Here is a 12,069-nt window from a genome sequence, read left to right as displayed (position 1 = left end):
GGTAAGAAGCCTGTCTCTAGTGCCCCCCTGCACTGCTGGCCATGGTGAGAAGCTCTGTTGCTTGCTGTGAGCTCAACCCACTCGGGGCTCAGAGCACTCAGCAGCACTTCAGGATGCTCCAGCAGTTCCCGTAACAGCTCAGTGCTGCAGCAGCAGCCTCCTGCATCCGCAGCGTCCACCTCCGTGGAGCAAGGATCGTGGAGAACGAGGCCTCCTGCGCCTACCTGGGATGCAGTGAGTATCCTGCTGCACGGAGCACCCTTGCTCCAGACAAGAGAGCCTTCTCCCAACTGCCATCCCTTTGTCACATCAATGTTCAGCCCACGCTTGGGCCCTGCAGGGTATTAGCAAGGAGGAGAAACTGGGTGTAGATTGGATTATTTCTTTGCAGTAGCCTTGTGTACCAAGAATATGTCTGAGGTTCTGTTTCTCTGAACACAGAGTGTTAAGCAGTGAGTCTTTGCTCATGGTGCTCTTAGCATCTCTTTATTTCCAAGTCCTGTACATCAGGCTTCAGGGCAGGAAGGTGCTTGGCTGTACAACAGCCGTCCTGGAGGACTCGGCTCTGGGGGACTGACTGCACGGCCGGTCTCGTTTCTGGTACCTCCGTACTGCCTGTAGGAAGAGCTGCTGTTCCAAAATTGGACTCTAGCTGCTTGCACTCCAAGTTCAAAGTCGGCTTGTTCTGTATCGCCTCACAAGGACGGCTCCCCTCGTTGTGCTGCAGTGTTTATTTCACCGTTCCCAAAGCAGCGATCTCTTTTCACAGAACATGTATTCACCTTGGGAAAACTTCTCCAACCAATTCAGAGCACACTGCCAACTTACGGCACTGTTAAGGTAGTTAAAAATGGAAAGAAAGATTCTAATGTCCCCCCTCTTTCCAATGACTTGGTAAGGCCACCTCATGGTTGCATGTTCAGAAATCAGGATCTCCATCTCATTCAGGGTTCATCCTTTGACAGCTCTTGAGCAGCTATTAATACTGTAGTCCAAAGACATAAGGGCTCTGGTTCCCCATAGGGTTATAGAACACCCTGAGATTTTTGTTCTATCCAACAGTTGTCTAATTTGCCTTTCTCCCTTTTGTGCTATCTTTCCTTTCGTAACCTCTGTCAGAAGCCTGTTTTGGGGTCAGGCACTTGCCCTTGATCTGCATGAATGATTCCTGGGGGAAAAAAAAAAGAAACCTGAGGCTGCCTGACAAAGGATCCCTCCTGCAGTTTCTCTACCAAATCCAGTTACAGAGCATAGTAGCCATGTAATGCAAGGTGGTAATTCCCTTGAGAGATCTCCACTGTGTCCATAAGCCTCCAGAGCTGGGCCTTGCAGATGGTGTAGGTGAAGAGGGCTTTTCTGGGAGCAGGGAGGAGCATGAACCACCCCAATGCTTCCCAGGGCTTCAAGGGGGATGCTAGTACTGCACAGGGTGATGTAACCCCCAAACGGATGCTCTCCAGAGCTGCCAACCCTGTCAAGGAGATGGATGCTCTTCCACCCTTAGCACAGTCCTTACCATGGCATGAAGCTTGAGCAGAGCGCCTGCGCCTCGGGAAGGTGAGGGGAAACGCTCCGTGTCGAGGGAGCGGCTGCCGCTTTGGGGCTTTTTCGCTCCTTAGCGAAGTTGAATGGGGGGAATTTGTCCTCGGGGAGGCGCCAGGGGAAGCCGCGCGGCCAGGCGGGCGCTGAGGTAAAATGGCGGTTGGGACCGTTGGGGGCGGGGGGGGGGGGGGGCAGCGCGCGCGGGCGCCCCCTGCCGGGGGGGGGGGGGGGGGGGACACGACTCTTCCCGCAGACAAAAGACCACGGCGGCCCCGCCCTCCCGCCCCCTCCCCACCGCGCATGCGCCGCCCTCGGCGCTTGAGGGGCTGCGCGGGCGGGGGGGGAGAAGGAGTCGCGCATGCGCAATGCTGCCCTCCCCCTCCCTCCACCGTCTCGGCGAAGGTTCCGGACTCGCGCGCGCCCCCCGCCCCGCCCCCGCCACCGCCCCCGCCCCGCCCCGCCCGCGCCGCCGCCGCCGCCGCTGTCACTCGCCGCGCGGCTCCGGTGCGGACTCCCCTGCAGCGGCAGGTAGGCGGCACCGGGGCCCCGGGCGGGAGGCTTCGCGGCGGGGGGTGTGTGTGGCGCTGCCGCGGCTTGCTTCTCCCCGCCTGCGTGGAAAACGCCGAAAACCGGCTGTGTGTTGTGGGGAAAACGGTCCAAAAAATGGAATCAAAAAAAAAAAAAAAAGGCGAGGGGCGTGTTCCCGGTACCGGCTCCGGTGTCCCGGCGGGGGCCGCCCCTTGCCGCCTGCCCGCTGCAGCAGCGCGGGGGGCGGCCCCTGCGGCAGCGCTGCCGCCCGGCTGCAGGTGCGCGGCGGAGGGGGTGGGGCTGCGTTTCATCTTTATTTAATCGTTATTAATAATGGTTATCCTCGTCTCCTTTTTGTTCTTTTTTTTTTTTTTTTTGCTTTTTTTTTTCTCCCGTGCCGGTTTTGCCCCCGCTCCCGGCGGCAGGTGGGGCGCGGGGCGGCTGCGGCAGGAGGGATGGGCTGCGCGGTGCCATCTTCTGCAGCCGCCCTCCCGGGAGGCAGGCGCCGGCCGCGCTTAAAACGGGAGCCCTTTAAAACAAATAAGGGAAAAGGGGGGAAATCATGAGGCAAAGGCGTGTCGAAACCCCGAGCTGTCCACGCTCGGGCTAAAATTTGGGGGTGCTGAGTGCTGTTAAGGTCGGGGCACTGGGCAGTTGCCTGGCTTTGTTGCAGCGCCCAGGTACGAGGGGGAATTAATATAAAATTGATACTAACCATGTACTTGCCCAAGGCGAGTGTTAATGCTATGCCATGGTGGGTGTTTTTTGGCCAGGTTGGCGATGCTGGTGCCCACCCTGGTGGGTTTGAGCTGGGAATGGGGCTGTTGGGGGCTTCCTTATCCCGCTTCCTCCTGCATCTCCCCAAAACCGCTCTGTGCGGGGCAGTCATTCCTCATCGTCCATGTTTCCAGTCTAACTCCACCTGGTGAGGAAACTTCCCTTCCACACCTGTATTTCCAGGCATCTGCCCTCCTGCCTTTACACAATTAAAACCCTGGTGAGTGAAACCAGCTTAACTGGAGGGCCGGGCACCTCTGCCCGCATCCCCATCCGCCACCTCTGCGTAAGGGAGCACCCGGCAGGGAAGATGCTCGGCAAGCGGCCCCGCTGCTGGGTGGGCGAGGGCGGCTGCCATCGCTTTAAAGGGAGTTTCTGCTTCCATTTGCTGGCGGTGGCACCACGCGAGGGGCAGCTCCATTTGCAGCGAGGGGCTGGTCTCGCCTGGGAGCTGCCTCGCTGCAAGGAGCGGCCGGGATGAGCTAAGCTGTCACTCGGGCGATTTGCATGCACCGTGTTTCTTGGCTGCCCCGTGTTCATCCGTGTGCATCTAGGCAGGTGTCTGAAGCCTGTCGGCATGATCGGGACAAAATTCACTACCGAGAAACACTAATTTGTTCTGTCAAGCAATGGCTGCTCTCTATGAAGGCGTTTTACCTTTGTTACCAGTACCTCAAACCTGAGGTGTTTAATCTATCCATATTTTTTGCATTTTTTTTTTCCTCTCATGGTGGACAATGAAAATGGGCTTGTCAAGTCTCAGTTGGGTACTGACAGGCTGCAGTTGAGAGAGGGAGCGTTAAAATGCCATTTTCCCCAGGAATGGGAAATAATCTAACCCAGTTATGCTTTGTTCCATTGTGATGTGCGAAATGTTTGACCTCTTTTTTTTCCCCCTGTTATTTTTATATGTAAATTTAAGGAGAAAAATCAGGTGTCTGACTTGCCTGTAATGCATTGAGGCTTTTCAGGGAGATAATTCATATGCAGTGCTAAATACTGGATTTACTCATTCTTGGTCTTGATAGAGTAATGATGTTTAGAAGAAAGGCTGGCTTTGGCGTGATTCCCTGTGCAGTCCCCAGATGTTAACACAAGTACCTCATGCTGCTGAATGTCCTTGAAAATGAAGGAATGAACACTTTACATTTTTGGAATTAAGATACACTTGGGGTGTAGGTGTTTTTTTTTTTTTCCCCCGAGACCTAACTCTTGTACTCAAGGACAACATGACTTCTCTTTTAGACACCCTGTGGCTTTGCTTGCTTGAGACTCCCATCTTTTATAAGGCTTTCTAGCAGCATGACAGGATTGTAGGACAGTAAGTCCTAACAGGTAGATCTTGGACTGAAATGTCAATATTTGAAGATTTAATGCTCCTCTGTGGGCTGTTCGCTCAGCCCTGCTGCTGGTCTGCAGCTTTCAGGTGAACCTGTTGCTAAGGCCCCATCCAACATCCCCCGCAGATGCATGGAGATGATGTGGTCCCCACACAGGACAGCAAGGATTTCAGCAGATAAATCTCCATCTGGAGATTAGCTGGGATGAGAAATGTCAGGGCCTCTGTGTGCTCAGTGGAGCTCTCACAAAGAGGAGACGGATACTGGTCCTTCTGCTGAAGATGCAGGTGACAAGAGTGTCGCTTGCTGGGCTGTAGCCCAGCGATGTAGATTTGGCTCTGCGCATAAACAGATAAAAGTACAGCAAAAACATTGCCCTTGTGTCTCTTCCTCGCTCGTTACTCTTTTAAAAATACTGCTTTAAGTTATTTACAGATCATGCTTCTAATTTAGTCTTCCTTACCCCATGTCAGTACCTGCCATGGTCTCAGATAGCCTCGCTGCTTCTGCTTCCAGCCTCTTCCTTCCCAAGGCCCTTTTCCTAAGCAGCCCTCTCTCTGTGCTTAATAAATTGCAATTTCAGCAGGACTCACTTTGACCAAGCGAACCCTATTTAAACTGTCCTGGAAAAGTAGTGCTGCAGCTCTCATTCCCGTTCCCCTCCCTGAAAGCCATGAGGAGATAAATCTCTTCTCCTTGTTCAGGGAAGAAGTGAGGGAAAAGGCCCAGCAGTAGGGTAGGTTTCCTAATCTCCTGCCTCTTGTGCCTCATTTTAAAACACCTCCATTCCTCATTGCACGTATGTACCCCTCAGTTGTGTCCTCGCTTTCTCTGTCACCAAGGTGTCACCAGGCATGGAGTTTGGAAGGGACTGCCCACTGTATTGCTCCCTGTGTATCCCTGGGCTTGGGATGGTTTTTCTGATAGCAGGGAGTGAAGTATATTACTCGTTTCTGACATTTAAATCTTCATTTGGCAGTTGAGCTTTGGAGCTAGGAATGGCCAGGGGAAACATGTATTTAAAATGCAAGTGAGCTGGGCTGTGGTTTGTCTTTCAAGTTCTTTTGAAAGCCTGTGTTCCTCAACATGGGAGTGACAAATTGTCCTGACATTTACAGCAGCGTGGTGGTCACTGTGTTGCCTGTTGGACGCTGTGTACTTGCCCATGTGGCCGTTTGACGTTGCTGTTTGAGATGCCGGTGCTGTGGGGCGTCTCTGTCCAGACTTCCACGCAAATCCCTTTGGGTTTGAGAAGCGCTGAAAATTGGATCATGAAGCAGTGTCTGTGGGGAAGTGTTGAGGGTGGCTGTTCCCTCGTTTCCTATGGACCCTTCAACCAAAAGCTGGAAGAAAGCTAAAGTTTTGTCTAGAGCAGAATAAGCTGTTTTGCGAGCGCAGTGCATTGCTGGGGCTTGTTTGCTGCCTCTGCCTCTTTCGGAGGAGGGCCACTAGTTTAGCTGTAGTGACCTCATGATGCCGACACTTGATGAATTGGTCAAAAAAGAAGCAGGGCGCTGGCTTCAGCCCAGCTGCCGGGCTTCTCCAGTTTGCTTAGCCTGCTGCTTGGTGCAGTCAGCTGGCAGGTTGGTTTATTGCTACCCAGGCTTTGGCTGCATGTGGATGTGGGGCTGAAAAATGAGAGCAGGAGTTGGGATGCTCGTACGGGAATGGGTTCTGCTTTCCCGACTGTTTCCAGCCTCTAGTCAGAGAGCAGCAGTCAGTGGGTTTGGAGAAAGACAGCGGCTCTTTCAGGGGAGGTTTTCCCTTTCATGGCAATCATATCCAAGCTGGGCTAGCTTTTCAGGTTTCTTTGCTTCTAGCATGTTCTCTGATTTTCACTAAGAAGCTTATTTTTGATATTTGGTCCCCAGAGGGCTGGCATGGGGCTCACCCCAAGGACATCCCTTTGCGTTTGGAGTTCTTATCAATAAACTAGACCAGGATGTAATGCAAGGCTTGTTGGCAGGGCTCTCTCTTACCTAGGGAGGCAGGGAAGAAGGGAATTGCAGAAGTAACTCAAGCGGGATTGCTAATCCTTGCAGAGCACTGTGGAGATGTCCGCACTCAAACCAGAAAAAGAATTAGGATAAGTGATCCTGAATGGAGGTTCGTGGGCTGTTCAGTGGATGAGCCCTAAAGAGGTGGCTCTGCAGGGCATCAGGCTGGTTCTGTTGCACTGGAGGTAAAGCCTTTGCTGAACTGGATCTCTGCTTCTTTGTGAACAAGTGCCCTCCCTGGGTGGAGGATCTCTTCCCGCTGAAGGACAGGCCTCCATCTGTGAGTTTGAGCTCTGTTGCTCAGTGAAATCTGTTGCAGGTTGACTTTCTTAAAGTGCCTGGAAAAGCATATGGAGCACTGGAATCTGGAGGAGCAGTATCTGTGCCTTCGGGCCTGAGGGGATTTTCTCTGCAAGCCTGAGCCCTTCATGCTCCTCAGAAATCAATCCACTGTTTTCTCCCTTTCCCTCCAAGTAATCTGATTAGTGAAGACAGTGGTTCTATGCAGTGTGCTCCTGTTTTCAGTCTCTTCCTTGGATATGTAAAGAAAAGAGGGCACCAGTGGGTGTGTTCGTTGTACTGTTAGTTTGAAGATGCAGAGGTGACAGAAGGCATGTGTAGGAAGAGGCTTTCCCAAGGGAAGGGAATATTCCAGTGGGATGAGCTTTCCAGAGGTTGGTTTGTAGCTTTAGGCTCTGTGTTGTGAACACACAAGGCCGTGTATCAGTACTGGCTGGCAACAAGAGCCTTTGTATAAAAATGCACTTCTATGCAGAAAATCTACAGAACTTGATCTGGACAGAAGTAAGCAAACCCTAGTAGGACTAAAACTGAAGGAGAAACTAACATTTCTGTAGATTATAAATGTGGTCAATGTTTTTGGTCTTTTTTTTTTCTTTATAAATCATTGGAATGATGGAATTAAATGACAGCAGAGCACTGCTTGGATGATGTCACATCAGGTCCAGGGCTTCAAGAGGTACACGTACAGCTCAGGTTCCTTTCCCAATGCTGAGCCACCTTCTATAAAATGCTGACCAGCTCCATGCAGGTGCCAGGTATTTTATTACCCTCCTGCTGCAGATCCTGCCCGCGATGGGGTAAGAGTTGCTGGGACTGAATTGTGGTTGGAGGGTTAGACCTGTGATTGGAGCTGGCCCGGGTGGTTTCAGCAGCTTCAGGGGCTTGTTGCCAGCAGCTGTCTGTGTAGCGTGCAGTATCGGACGTCGAGTGCCGATGAGCTCAAGGCTGAGTTTTATTCCGAAGACTGAATTCTGTCGTTTGTGGTTCATTTTCAGCTCCCACTGACTTTGAATTTGAGGGCAGACTTTACCCCAAGCAATTCTGCTCTCTGAATTTCTTTCTTTCTTAGTGGTTTCTACCACTGTCTCGTAATCCTGCCAAACGATGCTGCCCCAGAGCTAGCTGGAGGCGTTTGCAGAAGTGGCTTTAACAATGGGCATCCCCAAATTGGATGGAAACAGCATGCTTTTCTCTTGGCATCTTCTGGTGGAATAACAGAGCCTTGCGGGCATATTCAGGCAGAAGTAAGAAATAATGCTTTCGGTTACAAAAAGGAAAGCGAATAAAAACTTCAGGTAAAAAGCTACTGCAGGCCTGTTTGTAGTCACTCCCTGTTAGTAAGCGAGAGAACAGGCTCAGAAAGGGCGGGACTGACATGGAGATAGCGGATTTGGATGGATTGCAGTGGTGGATGGTGATGATAAAAGTGATGATGTGAACCTGGAGACAGCAGTCAGTGATGATGCTATTGTTTTCACATCCTTGTTTTAGGGTTTTGTAGCCTAATTTGCACACATTTTGTCTTTTCCCTACTTAAGTGTTAGCTGAATTACCTTGTCAGCCCCTCCCTACCCACAAGTTCCTCTGGGCTAGAAGGGAAGAGTCTAGAATTCCATTTAATGGGAAGGCATCTGCTACGGCTTCATTGCAGAGAGAGCAGCCCCTTTTATTGTGCCTGGTAAAAGGGCTCCTTGTTGTGGCCGCCCGAGCCCTGCGCTCAGATCTGAAGCTTGTTTCATTGTAGCTCATGGACCTCCGCTGTGGAGGGGTCGCAGACTCCCTGCGTCCGCTCGCTCTGTTGAAACATCCAAGAGCCTCTTTATGCTCGTTTTAAGTCCTTAAATGGAAGAATCCTGTATCGTGGCTGAAGCAGCTCAGATGAAAAGCACCTTCCTGGTGCCCACAGCAAAATAGCTTGAAATGCCTTGGATGAAATACTAGGAAGCCGTGATTGGCAGGAGGGAGTTAGACGTACCTTGGCGATGCCCAAGACGGATCATCTGATTGTCACTTGGGAACGTGTAAAATGAGTTTTGGAACTGAGTAAGGATCACTAAAAAATGCAGTTCCTGTAATCTGCAGAGAGGGCAATATCTGAGCGCTGCAAATCTGTGAAGATGGGCTGCCCCATAAGCTGGGGAGGGCTGCTGGGCTGCAGCCAGGCGTTGTTTGCTGCTGCCAGCTCTCACTTTGAGGTCTCAACCCAGCATCTTCCACCAGCAGTGAACTGCTCTAGGCCACCTCGATAAGAAATGACAGAGCAGTGTGGCCCTAGGTGTGGCCCTGTTCAAAATGGCCCCTGTTCATGAGCTGCAATGAAAAGCGGCACTGCTGAAATATCTGCAGCCCTGCAACCCTTTGTATTGGGGATCTGGAGAAGAGACCGTGACCTTACAGAGCGCGAATGGGTCTCTGGTAACCTGAGACTTGCCGCAATATTATTTTAAGCGAGAAGTAAGGCTCGGAAGCAGGCTGTCCTTTCATGCATATCACGTGTGTGACAGCAGAGCTGCATTTAGAGCTGAAAGGGGATGAAATCTCTGAGGATACTGGTTGCACCTCCTTTATTTTTAATGAATGTATTGGGGAAGGTTGAGCCTGAATTTTTAGACTTGGGGCAACCTTACACTTGGACAATTTTGACTGTTCATCCCTCCTGGAAGATAGGCTTCCATCTAGTTCCTGTGCAGGATGAAACCCATACAGGTTCTGATTTTAAACTCACTGCTTATCCTTTAGCTTTTGGGATGGCTCTTCAGCACTGTTAAACTAGATTGAAAGCAAGAAACTGACCTGAATGTCATCCTGAGTGACCAAAAGTGTGTGAAGACCAGCTGGAGAGAGACATCTGAGAGCTCAACTGGGACGTATTTTGTGTACAAAGATTTTTTTTTTTGTCATTTGTTTTATATGTCATTCGTTCTGTCATTTAAAAATCCTGTTTGTCTTGTGCATCATCATGGTTCACATTGGGGCTTGCTGGTTATGAAAGGTACAAAGACAGATTCTGCTGGATTTTTACTCTTCTGTAAATATGAGCTCTGGTCCTCAAGTACTGCTGACTTCTGCTGGTGTCTAAAGATGTTACTGTCTGTCCATCTCCCCAGGCCTGTCCTGCCCTTGTAGTCAGGGTGTTTGGAACCCTGTTGGGTGGTGGGGTTGGCACGGACGTGCATTGAGACCCACGTTCTCACAGCAGCGCTGAGCTGTGACATCAGTTCCTGCATGTGCTCCTGAGACCCTTCCCTGGGCTCCTTCCCCTCGCTGAGGGCAGCGCTCACCTCTGCTTAGCAAAGTGCCGGGATACCGTGCCCGTCACTCCCTGCTCCTTGTGGCAGCGGTGGAAACCTGGCTGCTCTGGGATGCTGGATGCCACCTCTGCAGCCAGGGGCGCTGTGAATTCGGATGCCATAGGAGTAAAATAGTGCTGCCTAGGAACAACTCCCCTGACTTGGCTGCTTCCCCAGGACAAGATTTCTGTTGCTGCAAGAGCGATGCCAACCAGGGTGGGGTGTCAGGAGCTGGAGCAGATGGTGCTGTTGTCATCGTTTTAATTCTAGCCATGTGTTGAAATAACTTGAAATAACTTCAGAAATGGGAAGCCCAGCCCAACAAGGCACCTTGAATATTATCCATGCCCCAAGAAAGTCTCTTAACAACATTAGTATCCGCAGCCCTTTCCTGGCTTTGTGCTGTGCACTCATGAGTATCTGCAGTGGGGCACTTGTGCATTTGTAGGCTAGAGCTGTGACATGGCACATCTTATTAAATATCTTTATCACTGTGCCAGCATTAAAAATTCAGAGAACTTTTGCATAGACTGTTCTGCCAGAGTGCAGCAAATGTTGTCAGTACTGTGAAATCAAAGAAAGAAAAACAAATGAGATCAAAGTAAGCAATAAATAGGTACCTTGCGGCTTGACAGCAGGTTCTGAAGCCTGAGGCAAAACAGGGAGAGACTCAAGGCGCAGCCGCATGGCAGCGATGCTGGCACCATCCTCACCTCCCGCATGGCAGTGGTGCTGGCACCATCCTCACCTCCTGTGCTGTTGCATCTCCCCTGCTGTATCTGTCCTGCAAGCCCGGGCTGAAAGATCCACAGCACATAATCTCCCAGAAAACTTCTTGAGGGGTAAGAGATTCACTTTCTGCTGGTTTAGTGCCTTGAACCACCCTATGAGGGCCAGAAGAGCAGTAGTGGCGTAAAGAAAAGGGCAGGAACCAAGCAGTGCTCTCCAAGATTGGCTTCTGCTCCTGTTGAAGTCCCCTCTTACTGTGCCCTGTTTTGAGGTAGAGCCCATGCTCTTTGTGCCTTCCCTAGTGAAAGCGTTGGTGGCTCTGAGCCTGACATCTGTGTTTTTGCCACCTAGCCTGGGTCCTTCCCGTGGTCTTGCCCGTGTCCCACTTTGGCTGAGGTGGAAGGCAGTACTCACACCCACATCCTCAAGTCCATTTGCACAGCAGGGACGCTTCCTTCTCACTTGACTATTTCAAGATACCCAGTGCCAACTGGTTTCTGTCCTCTCTGCCCCTAACTCTGCATGTTATGCACTTAAACCCAGAGTATTCAGTTCTTCAGTGCAGCGTGTGCCACTGGTCTAGGCAGTGTGCAAATGGCTCGGGGCTGCTTTTTGACTGCACACTCGCAGCAGGTTTCTGACATTTCTGTAGCCAAGCGCGTCCCATTGAACGTGTGCTTCTGCGGAAGGCTGCGGAGAATAGAAACGAGCAGAGGGCTTTGCCTCTCGTGCCGGCGCTCATCTCTGCTGGGACCTGTGCTGTGCTGCAAAGCCGCGGGTTGTAAAATGGAGACGGTGCTCGAGAGCTCGCATAGCGCCGAACGGCAGAGCTGCTTTCAAGGAACTGCTGCTCCCTAATGGGCTTGGAGCCTCCTCATCCCAGCCTTGGGCTGCTGGTGTCGTGGCACTGCGGTGCAGCCAGCGTGGGGGGTGGCCCTTTTGTTTGTCTGAGGCTGTTTGGAGGCTGTCTGGCTAATAAATAGGGAATTTGGGTGTGTTTTTCAGCTCTTGGATCAGCTAAATTATGTTTCAGGAGTTTAGTCTGGAAATGCAGGCCGGGAGCGACAGTGCTCGCTGCAAGCTCAATTAACCTCTGCCTGGCAGTGGGCCGATCCTTTATGGGGGAGCCCTTTCCTGCCCTGGGATGTGTTTGGGTACTCTCCGAAGCATGAAGCAAGCCCTGTCAGTTTGTTTCTGACCTCACGTTAATGAAGAAAATGGGGATAACCATGAGAAACTGCTGGGCAGCCTAATAGTCTAGCCCGTGGTGGATTGCAAGCATCCCGGAGCAGATGAGCCCTGCCAAGCTCTGCATACCAGCGGCTGCTGAAAGGGGTTTTGCCGCCTGCTCACTGTGGGAACAACCATCCTGATTATTTCCTGGCAGTTTGTGTCAAGAGTCTCCCTGTTTTATCCGGTGGCCTGGAGAACCAGCTGAAAGAGCCGTGAGCCAGTACTGGAAGAAGAGGGCTGCCCATTTGCAGTAACAGTGAAGAGGCTGAAATTTTCCTTCTCCCTTTTCCAAAGGGCGGAGCCAAGCCTGGGATGGGAATTCTCAAAAAG

General features: G+C 51.4%; 1 protein-coding gene across 2 annotated transcripts in view; it reads left to right on the top strand.

Annotated features, from left to right (window-relative positions):
• Window positions 1-1,983: 1,983 nt before the first annotated feature.
• Window positions 1,984-12,069, top strand: part of LOC148593035 (microtubule-associated protein tau-like) — a 39,997-nt gene continuing 29,911 nt past the window's right edge. For both annotated transcript variants that reach the window (XM_088532632.1, XM_088532631.1), the window contains exon 1: window positions 1,984-2,070. The gene's annotated coding sequence lies outside the window, so the exon portion shown is untranslated. The remainder of the gene's footprint in view (window positions 2,071-12,069) is intronic.

Source organism: Tinamus guttatus, unplaced genomic scaffold (genome assembly GCF_059628265.1).
Source record: "Tinamus guttatus ecotype Peru unplaced genomic scaffold, ASM5962826v1 Tinamus_guttatus_pri_ptg000463l, whole genome shotgun sequence".
NCBI classification, from domain to species: Eukaryota; Metazoa; Chordata; class Aves; order Tinamiformes; family Tinamidae; genus Tinamus; species Tinamus guttatus.
Note: the sequence above shows the minus strand (reverse complement) of the source record. Positions and strands in the feature narration are given on the sequence as shown.